The 19,008-nt window shown below is 34.8% G+C and overlaps 2 non-coding genes across 2 annotated transcripts; one reads left to right on the top strand and one right to left on the bottom strand.

The window, feature by feature from the left end:
- Positions 1-383: 383 nt before the first annotated feature.
- On the bottom strand, positions 384-455 carry TRNAS-GGA (transfer RNA serine (anticodon GGA)). The gene has a single exon. It is a non-coding gene; the product is annotated as a tRNA-Ser (tRNA).
- A 221-nt stretch (positions 456-676) lies between these two features.
- TRNAS-GGA (transfer RNA serine (anticodon GGA)) lies at positions 677-748 on the top strand. Its single transcript has one exon. It is a non-coding gene; the product is annotated as a tRNA-Ser (tRNA).
- The last annotated feature ends 18,260 nt before the right edge of the window (positions 749-19,008 follow it).

Below are 19,008 nucleotides of genomic sequence, written 5' to 3' on the forward strand. Positions count from 1 at the left end.
ATGGCTCAGAAAAATGAAGAAGACCTCGTTCCATAAATCCAAACGCGACTTAAAGCCATGGCCATGATCTAGATCTCGTTTTAGAAATCGACACACAAAGTCCAGCATATTATTAAAGTCCAGAAGTATAAAAAATCCAATCAGATGTGCAGTTGTAAAAAAATCACTGTAAAGTACTCAGTAAGTGAAATTTACTTCCCATTTCAAACAAAATTGTGGTAACATGCATATAATTCTTGAAATAATATTTACTGAAAAATAAAATTATGTTAAGAACACTTATATCCTTTTTTATTTTGATGTACCGAAGTACATATGATATTTCCATGCAGATATTCTGCTTTCTCAGATGATGAGAGAGAGATGGAACGGAGAAAAATTCTCTCCGGCGCCGGGATTTGAACCCGGGTTTTCAGCTCTCCGTGCTGATGCTTTAACCACTAAGCCACGCCGGATACAATCCCGACACCGTTGAGAATCGTCTCAGATTTAAAGACGGCGCCCATACCGTCGGACCCCGGCCAACCAGTCACTCATCTGAGTGCACCTCTACACATGTATGGACTTCGGTCCTGCGTGCATAGACATCTATGACGTAGTGCAGAGGGCGGCCACTAGAGGGAACCCAAGAGATGGAGCTTAATCTGAGACGATTCTCAACGGTGTCGGGATTGTATCCGGCGTGGCTTAGTGGTTAAAGCATCAGCACGGAGAGCTGAAAACCCGGGTTCAAATCCCGGCGCCGGAGAGAATTTTTCTCCGTTCCATCTCTCTCTCATCAACTTATATCCTTGTTAATCTAATAGTCGAACATTTAGCATTCAGTTAGCGGTATAAACAATAGTATTATTATTGCCATAGAATATAAATTTATGTCAAAACCAGTCACTAAATTTTATATTTCCTCAGAAAAGTAAACCTATGTTATTTTGTTATTACACACTGGTAACTCTAGCGTTTTACTCAACACCTACAAGAATAATAGACAGATATAGGCCATTCATTATCTCGTGAAACCTACCTATGCGTGAGGGGAAGAAGAAAACGAACTGGGAAACTTCTCTCCCTTGCTACGCTTCCATTTGTAGCTAGCTAGCTCATTTACCCCAAACAAAAGAATCTTACCATAAGCTACGGCGCAATTATGCATGTGGTTTCAAGAGATAACGAATGACCTATATTGGTCACGCATTCTTAGCAGGTCTAACGAACATGATACAGCTTTAAATCGAAGATATCTGATGAAACAAATTAGAAGCTTCAAAATTAGTCGAAAGTTACCAGCAATAAAAGGATGAAAATATATACCCTCACTATATGGGGTTCATTTCACATTATCACAAACTGAATAACAACACTCAAAAGATGTTCCAAAATGTTAAGTATATAACTTGTAAATATATCAATTAAACAATCTTCTATGTCAGGTGAAGAATACAAATCGTGCAGTTCTGATTTCTGTAACTTTCTCCATTCTCCTGTAACTTCATCTCTCTTAGCTCCAAATATTTTCCTAAGCACCTTATTCTCAAACATTCTTACCCTCTGTTCCTCTCTCAAAATGAGAGTCCAAGTTACACAACCATATAAAACAACCGGTAATATAACTGTTTTATAAATTCTAACTTTCACATTTTTTGAGAGCAGACTAGATGACAAAAGCTCCTAAACCGAATAATAATAAGTATTTTCCATATACATTCTGCGTTTAACTTCCTCTCGAGCGTCATTTATATTTGTTACTGTTGCTCCAAGATATTTGAATTTTTCCACCTTTCAAAAGCATAAATTTCAAATTTTTATATTTCCATTTCGTACTATGTTCTGGTCACGAGACATAATCATATACATTGTATTTTCGGGATTTACTACCAAACCTATCTCTTTACTTGCTTCCAGTAAAATTCCCGTGTTTTCCCTAATCGTTTGTGGATTTTCTCCTAACATATTCACGTCATCCGCATAGACAAGCAGCTGATGTAACCCGTTCAATTCCAAACCCTCTCTGTTATCCTGGACTTTCCTAATGACATACTCTAGAGCAAAGTTAAAAAGTAAAGCATCCGACAGAATTTTACCTATACAAAACATTGGAGTTATAAAATCTTTGTTGAATGCGGAAAATTCGAGCTAAATCTGAAGACTCTTTGCTCAGTTTCATAACGCCTCGTTTTAGAGAATGCAATCGATTGCTTTACCTCGTAAAATTTTCATACTTTTTTCTCTGATGTGTAATGCCCTACTCAAAATTAATGGTCAAATATCAACTGCGGATGCAACTTTACGCAGCGAACTTCAATGAAGAACTACCTAAGGGGTATAATCAATTGGTTATGTGTAAACTGTGATATAGCACAAACCATAAATTTATTGGGAAAACAAATACTGGAGCCATAGTCGGGTGCAAGTAGTAACAGAAAAAACCTAGGCCTATACGTTCAATGGACTCTGGGGCATATATATTAGCATAGCAGCAAATGAAGCATGAATAATAGATAAGCGTTTAGTTAACTCCCTTAATAACAGTAATCTTTCAGTTGTTACCCTTAACAACACGCTAATCAATTATTCATCTGTCGTAAAAAATCTTGGCTTCTTTTTTGATAATAATCTAGGTTGGAATTTTCAAGTTAAAGAAACGATAAAAAAAAATCTGTTCCTCCTTTCACTCTTTGAGTCGCTTGAGAAACTTCTTGCCCCAGCAACTAAAACTTACCCTAGTACAAACCCTAGTAATGCCGCACTTCGATTATTGTGACGTTTTGTTAAGTGATCTAAGTTCTGAACTGTCAGTCAAGTTACAGCGAGCTCAGAATATGTGCATCAGATACGTGTGCAACATCCGACGATATGATCACATATCACCGTCCTTCGCAAGTCTCTCGTGGCTCCGACTTAAAGAACGCAGAACTTTACACTCTTTGTCTTCACTCTTTCGAATTCTGCACACCTCAACACCAAATTACCTTTCGTCTCGTTTCTCTTATCTATACTCTAACCACGACGTAAATACCAGATCACTTATCTGTGGCACGCTAGATATACCTCTTCATAGAACATCTTGTTATTCCTCATCTTTTACAATATCCACCTCGCGTCAATGGAATTCCTTGTCACAAAGTATTAGGGGCTGCAAGACAACAAACACCTTTACGAACAGCTTAAAAGATAACCTTATTAGCATTTCACTCCAATCATACTGATTTAAAATATTACAGACTACACTGTTGCTTTTTTTCTTTAGACATCATCCTGATTGTGCTGCATTTTCAAAATTGTCTCATAATAATCTCTTTCTATTATCTAATATAATTTGAAATATATTAACATTCTATGTATTTTAGTTTAATTCTGCTACACAGTTTATTTCAGTGTTTAATTAATAGTTCATAGTATTTTGTTGTTTAATTCGTAAATAACTCTTGTATACATGTAACTCTCATCTAAATCAAATTGTTGAATTCTTTGTAAGTTCATGCATATGTATATACACTTTTTGCTGGTTGTGTGAAAGAGAAGGCCTTACGGCCTTAACTCTGCCAGCTAAAATAAATCATTATTATTATTATTATTATTATTATTATTATTATTATTTCCATACCAATCAGCCTAATGCAATCAAGAGCCTACTGAAAATTCAAATAATGTGATTTGTCTGAGAATGCATAAATGGGAACTCCATCAGGTCAAAAGAGTTGTTCTGTATTTCGGACACTGATATGACTTCTTTTTTCAATTTCACCCTTTATAGTTTATTCAAGTGCCTTATCATTCAAGAAGAAATACAGAAATGTTTCTAAAAACAAGTATGAAGTTCTACGTAACGGGGGAAAACTTGCAGTCTTTATTTTGTTATGAAGGTAGATTATGCTATAGTCGCGACGCTGTTATTCCCGGCGTGACTCCTCTTTGCTTACGTCTTAGGAAGTCAAGGCTCTATAAAGTGTAGGTAGGTGATATCGTTCGCCTTTTTTGTTCTTTCGTTGCCGAGCTACCAGACGAGGGATCTATTTGCCACACCGTTAAACATTATCATGTCGTAGCTCATATTATAATAAATCAAACGCACTGTAATTCAGTAAATAATTGAGCGGCAAATAACGTCCTCATGTGCTTTCTGCGAACGCCAACGAAAGAGCCAAAATGGCGTGCGATTATATTAAGTATTTATCCAGCCTTAGGAAATGCATCAGCGAATCACAAGGCGCATACGTTTAAATGTAGCCGACCTGCAACGTGATTGGCTGCCGGAAATTAGAGCGACGGGACTATAGTGGGAAATATGATATAATCTCATAGGGCCGTATTCATAGACATTTTTAGCGCGGGCTTCCGGTGGATGATCAGCGTTTTTCGTATTCATAAACCAGTGTTAGCGATAGGATATGATTTGAATTCTGTACAAGTAACCAGTGGATAGCCGGGGCTAGCTTAGTACGCTCGTAGCGCGTGCTGCGAAATGTCTATGAATAGCCCCCATAATATCTTTCAAAACTACTGTCTTTTCCCACTGAAATAAAAATGGAATTGAATATGTAATTCCGAAAAGGGCACATGTCGGATTTTTTGGCTTATCAGTTTTTTTTTTCCAGAAACAGGTTGAGTCAGGAGCAAAGATACATGTGTGATTCTGAACAAAGAAGTTTATATGTACATATGCCCCGTTCTCAACAGTATCTGAAAATCACGGACGTCACTCTCACGTCCTTCATCAGCACTCACATGCTGACGCAACCAAACCGACATTAGGTTGTAGTAGGATCAATGAAACGTATCCTGGGCGTTGGATCGGTCGCGATGGAGTCATTACTTGGCCACCGAGATCACCTGACCTTACTACATTGGGTTACCGTTTCTGAGGTTGGCTTAAGAGCGAATATTACAAGCGGAAACAAGGACGGTATTTCTAGTTCGCATGTTATAGCTTTTACTCAAGTGAAGCAATGTTCGAATCAGCAATTATTTATTAATTATCCATTTTTTATCCATTCTTCATTCTCCTGTAACTTCATCCCTCTTAGCCCCAAATATTTTCCTAAGCACCGTATTCTCAAACACCCTTAACCTCTGCTCTTCTCTCAAAGTGAGAGTCCAAGTTTCAAAACGATACAGAAGAACTGGTAATATAATTATTGTATTATAAATTCTAACTCTTAGCTTTTTTAGAGCAGACTGGATGATAAAAACTTCTCAACCGAATAACAACAGGTATTTCCCATTCTGCATTTAGTTTCTTCCCGAGTGTCCTGTTGCTCCAAGATATATGAATTTTTCAACCTGTTCAAAGGATAAATTTCCAATTTTTATATTTCCATTTCGATAGGCTAATAATAATAATAATAATAATAATAATAATAATAATAATAATAATAATAATAATAATGCTATTCTTCTAATGTCAGTGCCGACTTGTGCAGTAATAAAAATTTTTTAGAAAAATCTTTGGCCTTCAGAATTCAAACAGTTTTTAGCAGGAAATATTGCAGGACCATCTACGGCGGGCGATAACTTGCCAGAAAAGCACTTCTGATTCATTCTTGTATGTTATTTTTCTTAAAAAATCATTGTCATATAATATTTGTCAATAAATACATATTTTTTGTGTTATGTTGTTGTTTTAATCATTTTTGTTTTTAAATTCTTGCTTATTTATAAAAACAAAGTCTATGCATTTCGAAAAGGGCACATCTCCAAAATAAAAAAAATCCATAAAAAATCGTATGACAATAATCTTAAATATATTTTTTCCTTTCATATTATATATTACATTGTGCTTTTACCCTGAAATGCTAAATGTGAAGTTTTGTTGTTCTGTGTACAACGGTGTAGAAATAAATGTTTTTTTTTTTAATTCTGAATATTTTTACTTTTCAGACAAGCACCCTTTTCGAAATTGCACATTGAATAATATTAAAATTTAAAATACTTTCTCTCTACGCAGCCTATAATACGAAAGTTAAATATGAAAGCTATAGTATTGTATTGTATTGTATTGTATTGTATTGTATTGTATTTATTAACATTCCATGGTATTCATACATTACTTCACAGCTAGAATATGGAACAAGTTAAAAAACTTAATACTATTATAAAGTCTTAATTTATAGTCACAGTCTAGATGAAATATATACAGAAGAGATTTACAATATAGTCTACTAGTACAACACAAAGTTTTAGTATCAATTTCATGAAGTGTTATTGAATGTCGTGAATTCACCTACAGAATAGAAGGCGTGAGAAATTAGGTACTTCTTTAATTTGGCCCTAAATAATCTTATGTTTTGAGTTTCATTTTTTATATCGATAGGGGGGCTATTAAAAAATTTTACTGCCATATAACGTAGACTTGCCGATGGAGTATGAAAAATCATTTTTTGACGTGTATTCATACTATGAACTGATGAATTAGTTACAAAGTTTTCACGATTACATACGAGGAAGATTATTAATGAAAAGATATACTGACAAGCCATGGGCATTATTTGTAGTTTTTTTAAAATAGTCCTACAAGATTCCCTACATTTGGCACCTAGTATTATTCTAATTACTCTTTTTTGTAATAGAAATATACTGTTACTATCTGTGGAATTTCCCCAGAATATTATTCCAAAACTCATTACCGAGTGGAAGTATGCAAAGTATATTGTTTTTAAAGTATTGATATTTACTATCTTTTGTATAGATCTAATAGCAAAAGAAGCTGAATTTAGTTTGGGGGTAATTTCTTTAATATGATTTTTCCAATTTAACACATTATCGATTTTTAAGCCAAGAAATTTGGTTGTCGTTGTTTCTAATAGGGATCTGTTGTTAATTATTGCGCTAGAAATTTGCGAGGTTGAATTTGCACAGGATTTAAATTGAATTATGCTAGTTTTGTTACAATTTAATACCAATTTATTGACTGAGAACCAGTCACATATTTTGAAGAGAATTTCCTCTGTTGATGATTGGAATGTGTTGGAGTTATTGGCTGTAATTACTATAATTGTGTCATCTGCAAATATTATGGTAGTTAGCCATGAACATAGAAAATATATAGCGAGAGCAGCTTTAAGAGTAAACAAACCGAACAACGGAGTCTTTCCAATAAAAAAGGACTCGAGTAAGGTCGTGCTAGTGGGTCAATCGTACAGATCCGTCTGCGCACGCACCGCGAGGGAAGCCTGCAACAAAACAGTTGAAACTTCCACGCAGCCAGCACATAGCGAGGACGAGATAACGGGCTGGATGCATATGAATGCCCGCGTGTTCCAGCAGTCTTACAATTAATTAGGAGTGCTACAACCATGTCAATAAATCCTTGTATCTGCATGTAAACGTCAGGACTTCGCATGTCGGTTTAAAATGGGCAGTGAAATATTAAAATGTCACAAGTACTCTTTACTGTTGCTTGACATGTGCCCTTTTTTCACATGCAATCAAATTAGAGCGTAGATAAGCGTTAGGCTCGTCGTGGTTCTACATGGGTAACCCTTTTAATAAGTAGTTACGGTATTTTTTATCCTATAAATCATAGATCAACACGTGCAGAGGAAGGCGCTACCAATGATCAGTGGGTGATCTTGCAGTTGCGTCAATTTTATAGCATCCAACATTCTATATACAGGGACATCATTTTATTTTTACTAATATTTTTAATATTAACTTGGCTATACCTATCGATTAACGGTTGAGAACCGGAAACAGTTTGCTACCCCCTTCCTCGACTGGAGTTCGATGATACTGCGTAAAATACAAACAAATCACTTTACTAGGAATACGAGGGCAGAAAATAGTTCATCCATTTACGTAAACTAGGAAATATCGGAATTTGGAGTTTGATAATTTTCATTAGATTTTTGTTTAATCAAAATGCAATACTGTATTAACAATAAGTGTTTTTGAGCGAGATCGTGCGTATTTGCTTGTTTTCCGCACAGAACCAATACGCGGCAAGTGTGAAATACCACATTCAGTATTCCCAACGTAACACACACAACAATTTCCCTCTTCTTACCGCTTAAGCGCGACATTCATTTTACTGCTTTAGGCTTTTAACATATTATTTTTAGAGACGTTTAACATAGTAATAATTATAAATTGGAAACTTACCACTGCAATTTCACCTAAATTGCAATGTTAATGATTGTTTTGAAATATTTGCAAAAATTAAGTAAATTCTACTACTCCACGAAACTTATTGCATTCCTGATACAAGTAGCATTAAGGAAGCCGTGAAAAAATCAACAAGATTCAAGATGCCGATGTTATTACTGCAATATGTTATATAAATAATATTGTTAAAATATTAAAATGAAAAATAAATCATTACATAACCTTACCGTTTGTTTTAAGTTCGCATTTATAGACTGGGGGGAAAAAACAGACGTATATCACGGCCTGCTGGAGTATAGTAAACACAGAAAACATTTTATAGCAACAATGTTGAAGAAAGATATTTTGGGTTTCCGAAGTTGCCGTCATTAAACAGAAACCAAGATGGAGATTTCATTGCAACTAATTAGAAATTCGTCTTTCAGGTATGTAATAAACGATCCTCGTACAAAATAATGTACGATACATGAGCGGTATGTTTGTTTTCATGTTCTCGGAAATTAAAAAAGCTCAACTACGTTTCGCTTTTTCAATCTTTTCCTCGAACATGAAAACGTCAACATACCGCTCTTGTAACGTATATTACTATTACTCACGAACTGAGTTATCCATGCGAACCTATTCATTATGCAGTATATATTATACTGTATGCAGCACATTAGCGTACAATATAGAGAATGAAGTTAAATTGAAAAATAATCATAATACGGATATTTAAACACATTTTTGAGAATGGTGGCCGTTCATTTCGATACAGGCCTCAGTTCTTTTGTGCATATTGTCGCACTATAGACTATTGCATCTAATTACAATTACCAGTTTCGTCCTTCGTACTAGTAACTCATGTTGAAATAATTCTGTACCTACTCTATAAAAGAGTGCCTTACGTACTGTAAATTTAATCTTCACTTCTGTCCGACCCGCAAAGATAAAATTATTCAGACATACTATCTATTGTCCGTCTAAGTGGTTATGTCGCAGGATCGTAAAAAGAGGGGAAATCACGTGATAGTTAATTACTTAATGAGGCTCTTTTATTTAAGTTATTTTAAACAGTTGCATAATATTACGTAAACGTCCAATTCCTAACAGAAAATAATGTTTTTAGAAAAGAGCTAAGACAGCTCAGCCACTAGCCTTTACAGAGGGGCGAGCAGAAGCAGGTGGGGGAAATTGGGATGCGACGTAGGCAAACGGACGACAGTACCTGTGCGAAAATATGATTCAATATTGAAAGCTCTTTCGTCACTGGAAAACGCGAATATATTTCTGGAACGTACTATACTCACTAACTCAATACTGTTTACTATATGCGGCCTTGGCTTTGTGTGGAGGACAGTGGAACTTAATTAGTAGATGGGGTGGGAGTGAAGTACATTCAAAAACTCAGGTACAATGAAAATTGAAGTAAAAATAAAATGGTGTCTCTGTATAAATAACACTGATCTGCATTTTGAAATTTCTTTCTGTTGTTTTTTATCTGAAATGCAATTCTTAACGGAATTTTTGCGCTGAATTCGAAAATAATATTCAATTTCTTCCAACACGTAAGGTTTACATTAGAAAAAGTGAATAAATGCTAGTAAGCTAATTACTATCTAGAAATGAAATTGTAGCTTTGTGAAACGTTATGAAAATTATTTTGAACATGTATTTTGTGAGAGAAACTGGACTACATATTTTCTAGTAACCATTAACAGTCATATTCATAACCTTACCTCAATATTGCACTTCAAATTTCCTCCTTTTTCACCTTCTCGAATGTTTTTTCTCTCCCTGTTATTTATACTCGCTTTTAACATCTCTGTTCATATCGCGAGTTAATCTTTGGTTGAAATCCGAAGGCCTGTGTTCTATTGTTGAGACTGGTTCTATTGTTGTGAACTAGATGGAGACTGTATATGTATTACTGATTTCTTATGAATATGATTTCGGTGATGAATGAGGCCGGTGATATTCAGGGACGTTGTGGCCCGAATTTCTTGGCATTTCGTCAGCGAGGAAATTCAACCCGACCGGGAATCGAACCCGGGACATCTGCGTAAGTGTTCAAAATAATTTTCATAACGTGAAATCAGTTTTCTTCCTTCAGTTCTTTAGTCTAGCTTTTAAGTTAGATATTATAATTTCATATCTGTCACATTTTCTTTTACAAACCAGAGTTTCTTTTTCCACACTCCTAATGTGTTCATTCTTTTTCTGTAACTCATATTCCATCAATGGCGTGCGCACAATTTTGTCAAGGGGGTGTTATATTTACATGATCGGTATTTTAAATTTTATGTATTATTATTATTATTATTATTATTACTTACTTACTTACTTACAAATGGCTTTCAAGAAACCCGAAGGTTCATTGCCGCCCTCACATAAGCCCGCCAGCGGTCCCTATTCTGTGCAAGATTAATCCAGTCTCTATCAACATACCCCACCTCCCTCAAATCCATTTTAATATTATCCTCCCATCTACGTCTCGGCCTCCCTAAAGGTCTTTTTCCCTCCGGTCTCCCAACTAACACTCTATATGCATTTCTGGATTCGCCCATACGTGCTACATGCCCTGCCCATCTCAAACGTCTGGATTTAATGTTCCTAATTATGTCAGGTGAAGAATACAATGCGTGCAGTTCTGTGTTGTGTAACTTTCTCCATTCTCCTGTAACTTCATCCCGCTTAGCCCCAAATATTTTCCTAAGCATCTTATTCTCAAACACCCTGAACCTATGTTCCTCTCTCAGAGTGAGAGTCCAAGTTTCACAACCATACAGAAGAACCGGTAATATAACTGTTTTATAAATTCTAACTTTCAGATTTTTCGACAGCAGACTGGATGATAAGAGCTTCTCAACCGAATAATAACACGCATTTATTCTGCGTTTAATTTCCTCCCGAGTGTCATTTATATTTGTTACTGTTGCTCCAAGATATTTGAATTTTTCCACCTCTTCGAAGGATAAATCTCCAATTTTTATATTTCCATTTCGTACAATATTCTGGTCACGAGACATAATCATATACTTTGTCTTTTCGGGATTTACTTCCAAACCGATCGCTCTACTTGCTTCAAGTAAAATTTCCGTGTTTTCCCTAATCGTTTGTGTATTTTCTCCTAACATATTCACGTCATCCGCATAGACAAGAAGCTGATGTAACCCGTTCAATTCCAAACCCTGCCTGTTATCCTGAACTTTCCTAATGGCATATTCTAAAGCGAAGTTAAAAAGTAAAGGTGGTAGTGCATCTCCCTGCTTTAGCCCGCAGTGAATTGGAAAAGCATCAGACAGAAACTGACCTATACGGACTGTGCTGTATGTTTCACTGAGTCACATTTTAATTAATCGAACATTATTATTATTATTATTATTATTATTAATTTAGGTACATTTATTAATATTATACTATGTTGTAATAGAATATATTCATGAATATCCTTATAAAACCTTTGAATAGTATTTTTTTCACAGGCATCCAGTTTTTAACAAATTTTAACTTCTGTTTAATTTTGTAAAATAAAAAATGTTTGTGTCATTATTATACTTACACAATAATCCAATAATCATATATATATATATATACATATATGTATAGTCAACAGTTATAGACCCCAATATTTGTATAAGATAGGTAAGACACTTTATATAATATGAAAATCGATGCAAACAATCAAATACAGGGTGATTCACGAAGATTTACCATCCCTTACAGAGCTTATTTCCGAAGACATACTGAGCAAAATGTCAAATAAACATTTGTCCTAATCTCTATACTTCCAGAGTTAAGGGTATAAGAATATTACAGATATAGAACGAACTATTCCGGAGTATCATTTCTTTAATTAGCTAATATTCTGAAGTTAAAAATGTGTTGTAAATTCCATAGTTGCTTCTTACAGATTTCTTTTTTTTTCGATTTCTAACTACAAAATTGCATTTTCTCATGCATTTCTCAAACAATCACGCCACTCTTGTAAATTCTTTAAGCCTGTGCATTAAAATGCACAATTAAACTTTAAAGAATCGATTTCCTAAAGTCATATGATTTATAACAATTTTTGTGATAAGTGCATAAGAATGATGTCATTTTCAGTTAAAAATTGAAAACAAAATCTGTACAAAGCAATTAACAACACATTTTTAGCTTCAGAACACTAGCTAATTAAAGAAATGACACTTCTGAATAGTTCATTCTCTATTTCTAATATTCTTGTAACCTTAAAACTAAAGAAAAAAAGTATTTTACAAACAACTTCAAATTAGTGTAACTTTGAAAATACTGAGACTAGGACAAAATGTTTATATGAAAATTCTTGCTCAGAATGTCTTTCAGAAATAAGCTCCGTAATTGACGGTAAATCCTCGTGAATCACCCTGTATATTGAAGTAAATTTAATTATTAAACACAATAATGGAACATGGAACTCATTAGGGATGAAGAATGAAACTGGCATTGTGAATATATTGAAGGAGGGGTAGGAGGAATATGCCTTATGTCGATGTAGCTTTTGTTACTCTGGCAGTAAAAAAATTATAGGAGTGAAAACATTATGGATAAAAAATACTCAAATCTAAATATGTTATTTTTTTTTAGTTCAAGTGAGGGGTTCAAACCTGGTACCTCCTTTCTTGCGTACACGTGTGAATAGTTCGCAGTAACAATTACATTGTCTGGTTCTGCGACTCCATTAATAATAATAATAATAATAATAATAATAATAATAATAATAATAATAATAATAATAACAATAATAATTTCTCTTATACTCTACCAGGTCACAAAGTATACAAACAGTGAAAATTTAACAAAAAGTTAAAGAACAGGATACTAACATATTACAAAAATAATAATAATAGCATAATAAAATCGACACTACACAACAAGAAAATAATACCATAATAGAAAAAAAGAAAGTAAAATACATTGGAATATAATAAAAGCAACTCATTTAGTACAAATAGTTAATATGGAAAACGTGAGGAAGAATATAACAAAATGGATGGAATAAAATAATAATAAAAAAGAAAATAAATACGAAAATTAAATAAAATTCGCAATAAAAAGGGTATGATAATAAATTCATCTGGTGATCAAGAGATCACAAAAGGGGAAATGAAGGAAAAGAAATGTATATATATATATATATATATTTATTTATTTATTTATTTATTTATTTATTTATTTTTACGAAACTATCGCAGAGAAAAGGGCTTATAACTGAAAGGAATCTGAATTGAAAAAGTGCAATTTTAGTTTATTTTTGAAACTAGACAATGTCCGACAGTCTCTGACATGTTGTGGTAGAGAGTTCCAGAGATGAGCTGCAAAGACGGTGAAAGATGAAGAGTAGAAGGATGTTCTGTGTTTAGGAATGGAGAGTGTGATATGGTGTTGTGAGCGAGTATCTATTTCGTGGTACGAGGACAAATGTTTAAAACGAGAAGCTAGGTAGCTAGGGCTAGAGTTCTGAAGAATACTGAAGAGTAAAGTGAGTGAGTGAATAGTCCTTCGCTCTTTGAGACGGACCCAGGACAGCATATTTAGTGAAGGTGTGATACGGTCAGATCTACGGACGTTGCAAATAAATCCAACACATGCATTATGAACACGCTGTAGTCTGTCTGTCTGTCAGTCTCATGTTAAGGTCAGTGTAGAGAGTGTCACAGTAATCAAAATGAGGCATCAAGAGCGACTGCACTAAATTCTTCTTGAGAAGCAACGGAAGGAAATTTCTAATAACTCCATTACTTCTATTCATAAAGAAATACTACCAAATATACTTGCGAATGATAAAGTTCAAATTCATCGCGACAGTACTGTTTTTTTCTTAGGATCAAACTGGAAATAACACGCATTTTATTATTATAAAACCTCTATCATATGTTCACCGAAATAGTTACCGGCTAGTCTGGAGGCAGACTCGCTACCACAGAGCTAATTCGGCAGGTGTATATATTATTCATTCATTCATTCATTCATTCATTCATTTTATTCCATAGATCTTACATGAGCAATGAAGCTTCAAGATGTGAACAAGTCAAAATTTTACAATATTACAATTACAATTTTTACAAATTTTTACAGTTTTACAATTTAGCAATTTTCTACAATTTTTTACAATTTTGTGCAATTTTTTACAATATTTTGGCGAGATGTAGTGAGATGAGGTGAGGTCCGAGGATTCGCCAAAATATTACCCGGCATTTGCCTTTTGGTTGGGGAAACCTCGGAAAAACCCAACCAGGTAATCAAATCAAAGGGGTTGATGCCAAGGACTCGCCAGAGACCATCCGGCTTCAGTCCCACGGCTGTGGAAAACCTCGGAAGAAACCAAAGACCAAAGGGGGATCCAACCCAAGCCCGAACGCAGCTCCGGATCAGCAGCCCAGCGAATCTGCCGACTGAGCTACATCGATGGCTCTACTAAAAGTATACAATACATAACCAATCAGATTATTAAATTCACAAACGCAAACGATCTTTCATAAGTTGAGCTATATGTATAATACAAAACAAGTAAGTTAATTACATTTAAGGCATAAACAATTCAACCAGTTGTGATATACAGAAATTGATAATACATATCATGCAAACTACTTCAAATTACAAACACAAACAATTTATCAACAGAGCTATAACGATTACTATTCAATTTAAAGCATATACAATTCATCGGCCAAAGCTATACAAATATATACAATACAAAGTAGCATACTTCCATTAAGCTATACAAATTTGTGCAATTAATATCAAGTAGATTAATTCAATTTATAATCATAAACAATTCATCAGTTGAGCTATACAGACTACTATACAATTTACAGCATATACAATTCATCAATTGAGCTATACAGACTACCATTTAATTTACAGTAGGCCTATATACAATTATTCATACAGTAGGGGAGAGTCAGGTAGTATCGGACATCGGGTAATATCGGACAGTGACTTTCTTTCATCTACCACACGATGATAGTACCTGATTGGCATGGTTACGTCTCTGTGATGTCGCATAGAGTAACGTAACCATGTCATTCAGGTGCTACCATATGGTGGTAGATGAAAGAAACGCACTGTCAGATATTACCCGATATCCGATACTACCCGACTCTCCCCTATACTATTCAATTTACAGCACATACAATTCATCAGTTATGCTAAACAAAAATGTACAATGCATAGTAAACAGATTAAGTCAATATAAAAGCATATTTTAGTCGAGCTATATAAAAATTGTACATGTCATTTAAGTAGAATAATTATATGGAAATAATTCGTTTTCATTTCATACAAAACATGCAGCGGATAAGTACATACCTATATAACATCTCTTAATGTTATACGTTATAAAATCTTCACATTTTCCTCCCAAATGTAGTGGAGAAGGCTTTGTCGTCTTCGAGGCGGGGGTGATGAGTAGTGGTGGAAATCCCATAATAAGGTTAATGTTTCACTGCCACAAGGAGTTAAGCTGTCATCCCACAACGAGGTGCAGAAAGATGCGATGATATCACGATGACAAACACCCTGCCTTATGAGGGCTCGGACTTAACCTTTCGCGACCTTTCTACTCCAAACACACAGTCATGAGGAAAACTTGTGGAATTATGTTTCAGGTAATTTGTAAACGAAGTAAGTTTCCTCTGAAGGCAATATTTTCTCAAGACTCCAAGTCATCTAGCTCCTCGGACCCCAGATTATGAGCACCACGCGAGGGCTTGAAAATATTTATATAACCCACCACTTAGAAGAAGTAGCACTTAATATTATTCCGCAAGTTAGACTTCTCAAAACTTATAGTGGCGAAGCGCCTCAAGTTTCTATATTTGGAAGAACTCCAAGCTGTAACAAGTGTTAACTTTTTGTATGCTAGACGACCCAGCGTCAGCAAAGTACACCAACTGGCTTTTAGTGTGATGAAAGCGAGTCAGTCCCAGCAACCTGGAATTTGTGCGCGATAAGATCATTTTCAGTGCATGTGCGTCTGTTTACAGAAATCACACAGTTCATCATCCAACTTACCCTCTGACGCTATCCCCATTAGCTAAATCATACATCATAAACATTAGAATGATGTAATTCATGTTATTACTTTCATAATATCTACGCTGGGTTTGATAAACATTTGCGTAATATTAATAACGATAACAATAGTAATAATAATAATACTTACTTACTTACTAACTTTTAGAGAACCCGGAGGTTCATTGCCGCCCTCGCGTTACCCCGCCATTTGTCCCTATCCTGAGCAAGATTAATCCATTCTCTATCATCATATCCCACCTCCCTCAAATTCATTTTAATATTATCTCCCCAACTACGTCTCGGCCTCCCTAAAGGTATTTTTCCCTCCGGCCTCCTAACTAACACTCTGTATGCATTTCTGGGTTCTCCCATACGTGCTACATGCCCTGCCCATCTCAAATGTCTGGATTTAATGTTCCTAATTATGTCAGGTGAAGAATACAATGCGTGCAGTTCTGTGTTGTGTAACTTTCTTCATTCTCCTGTAACTTCATCCCTCTTAGCCCCAAATATTTTCCTAAGCACCTTATTCTCAAATACCCTTAACCTATGTTTCTCTCTCAAAGTGAGAGTCCAAGTTTCAAAACCATAAAGACCAACCGGTAATATAACTGTTTTATAAATTCTAACTTTCAGATTTTTTGACAGCAGACTGGATGATAAAAGCTTCTCAACCGAATAATAACAGACATTTCCCATATTTATTGTGTTTAATTTCCTCCCGAGTATCATTTATATTTGTTACTGTTGCTTCAAGATATTTGAACTTCTCCACCTCTTCAAAAGATAAATTTCCAATATTTATATTTCCATTTCGTACAATATTCTGGTCACGAGACATAATCATATACTTTGTCTTTTCGGGATTTACTTCCAAACCTAACTCTTTGCTTGTGCTTGCTTCCAGTAAAATTCCCGTGTTTTCCCTAATCGTTTGTGGATTTTCTCCTAACACATTCACGTCATGCGCATAGACAAGCAGCTGATGTAACCCGTTCAATTCCAAACCCTCTCTGTTATCCTGGACTTTACTAATGGCATACTCTAGAGCAAAGTTAAAAAGTAAAGGTGATAGTGCATCTCCTTGCTTTAGCCCACAGTTAATTGGAAACGCTTCTGACAGAAACTGACCTATAATAATAATAATAATAATAATAATAATAATAATAATAATAATAATAATAATAATAATAATAATAATAATCCTCATCGATTAAATTGTTTATGCCTTTAAATTGAATTAATTTACTTCCTATGTATTATATTTTATAGCTCTGCTGATCGTCTGGGTTTGTAAATTTAATAATCTGATTGCTATGTATTGTATATTTTTAGTAGAGTCACCAATGTAGCTCAGTCGGCAGACTCGCTGGCCTGCTGATCCAGAGCTGCGCTCGGGCTTGGATTGGATCACCCGTTTGGTCTTATTGATTGGTTTCTTCCGAGGTTTTCCTCAGCCGTGGGACTGATGCCGAGTGGCCTATGGCTAGTCCTCGGCCTCACTTCACTTCACCCCCGTTTGGTCTGATTATGTGGTTGGGTTTTTTCCAAGGTTTTCCCCAACCATAAGGCAAATGCCAGGTAATCTGTTTGCGAATCTTCGGTCTCACCTCATCTCACTACATCTCGCCAAAAAATTGTAAAAACTGTAATAAAATTGTAATTGTAATCTTGTAAAATTTTGACTGTTCCACATCTTACAGCTTCATTGCTAATTTAAGATCTATGGGATAAATCCAAAACTCTGATAAATCCAAAGAGATTGCATATAAATCACTAGTACGTCCAGTAATGGAATATGGTGCTGCATGTTGGGATCCTTACAGATTAGAACATATTAAGACACTGGAGAAGATTCAAAAACGGGCTCTCAAGTGTTGTCGGAAAAATTCACCATTAAAATGGGACACACTCAAAGACAGGAGAACTCGAATTCGATTATGCGCACTGTTCAAAACATACAGAGGTGAGCCTGCCTGGAGAGAAATAAAAAATAGGTTGCAGCCGCCAAATTACTCTTCAAGGAGCGACCACTCATATAAATTGAGGGAAAGAAGGAAGAGGACGGACACTGGAAAGTTTTCTTTTCTCAATCGTACTATCAGGGACTGGAATGCTTTACCTGCAGACTTACTAAAGGCTTTACCAACAACCAAAAACGTATTTAAAAATAGGCTTAAGGACTTTACTAATATACGATAATTATACACAGTATGTAAAGGATGTAAATTATATTTTCTTATTGAAGTGTTGTATCAGTGAAGAATTATGTTGTGTCAGTGAAGTGTGTTGTGTCAGTGAAGTTTGTTGTGTCAGTGAAACGTGTTCCTGTCAGGGAAGCTTTATAATTTATAGTGGTAGTGCAAAGTATTTGAATAGTGAAATGTTTTTGAAATCTTAGTGTAATCAGGATAGAATCAGTGAAATGTGTCGTAGTTCCAGTGCAGTAAGTGAGTTGACAGCGAAATGAGTGTAATGTGGAAAGGTACTTGTGCAGATATGAACATATCATACTCGTGGGTTTTAGTTCGAACTTAGATTTAAGATACAAATTAGATTTATTTTAAATGTTATTTTAAGTGATCGTGCTTCATTTAATTTAGGATATTCCCTATTATTATTATTATTATTATTATTATTATTATTATTATTATTATTAATTGCTAGTATTAATTATTTGTATTAATTATTGGTATTATTAAGTGTATTTTTAATTAACAAGTTTATTATTGTCATTATTGAGTGTAATTAGTTACCACTGCCACCGGGTATATACCCATTGCAGTGTGAATAAATACATGCATAATAAATGAAATGAAAAAAAATCATTTTCTCATCATCGTAAGATTCATGGATTGGACCCTTTAATCCGTTCCGTCTCCATGATTTATA

The sequence above is a fragment of the Periplaneta americana genome, chromosome 4, assembly GCF_040183065.1.
Source record: "Periplaneta americana isolate PAMFEO1 chromosome 4, P.americana_PAMFEO1_priV1, whole genome shotgun sequence".
Lineage (NCBI taxonomy): Eukaryota > Metazoa > Arthropoda > Insecta > Blattodea > Blattidae > Periplaneta > Periplaneta americana.